Source organism: Emiliania huxleyi (assembly GCF_000372725.1).
Source record: "Emiliania huxleyi CCMP1516 unplaced genomic scaffold EMIHUscaffold_380, whole genome shotgun sequence".
Taxonomy (NCBI): Eukaryota; Haptophyta; order Isochrysidales; family Noelaerhabdaceae; genus Emiliania; species Emiliania huxleyi.
In genome coordinates, this window is record NW_005199119.1 from 47072 (window position 1) to 48121 (window position 1050).

The following is a 1050-nucleotide window of genomic DNA, read 5'->3' on the forward strand; positions in this document are numbered from 1 at the left end:
GCGCCGGCCGCACATGCGACCGCTGCTGCGTTCGACGAATGCTGCTTCGACTAGTAATAAGATGCACAGTGGTGGCCTACTTCGGCTTACGTAGACCTCCACTCTAGTATTGCGACAGCCCGTTGGAGGTAGGCCGCTCGTCTAGCCCATTCGGGTGAACAACGCACCCATTGAAGGTATTTTCTTCTATCAATAACAGCACCGCAGCGATGCATGCCCGAAAACGAACAACGCACCCCAGGCGACAGCTCCGGCCTGACTCGAGGTCTGCCTGACCCCTGCCACGCCAGCTCTGCGGGAGGTGGGGCGGCTGGGGGGTGCGTTCCGGCCCGGCCCGTAAGCCGTATACGGGGTGTGGACCGTGAGTTGACCAGGGGTTGTGCGCCTGGCCCTCCTGCTCGGCTCCAGCCAGTAGACAAGTCTTGTCACTAACAGAGTAGAAGGATCTGACCTCGGGGCCGATGTGACCAAGCGCTGGTAGCGTGGTTTTACCTCACACCCATGGTCTCACAGTGTGCCGGCAGTCGCCGAGCAGTGTCGCTCACACAAGCCGCAGCACAAGTGACTGAGGGCCAGTGAGGGCGAGCCCATCGCTGTGACAGCTGTGGCAGCCGCGCAGTAGGCTGTGTCAACTGTGCAGAGTATGTGAGCAGCAGAGGAGCTGCTCTCCAGGCTTCTGTCGCAAAGAGCTGCATGCCATCGAAGGCGCTGTCGAGGTTCGCCGAGCGCGGCGCAGGTTGGAGGAAGCCGTCACCGACGAGCGCGTTGGACTTTTCACTCCGGACAAAGACGGGGACACAGCGGACGGTGCGGGGTGTGTCCCCGTCATAGCGGCGAGGCGCGGGACCGTCTGTGGCGAAGTGGGTCGCGTCCTCCGATTTCCTCAACTCACGGTCCGCTCCCTCTTAGTAACTTGCGTAAAGCCGTATAGGAGCACACCACCGGGGGAGACACACACACACACACACACACATACACCATTCAGAGGTAGCAAATTTTAGTCGAGCCAATCACGCGATCGAATAAATTACTCCCCCCCCCCCCCCCAAA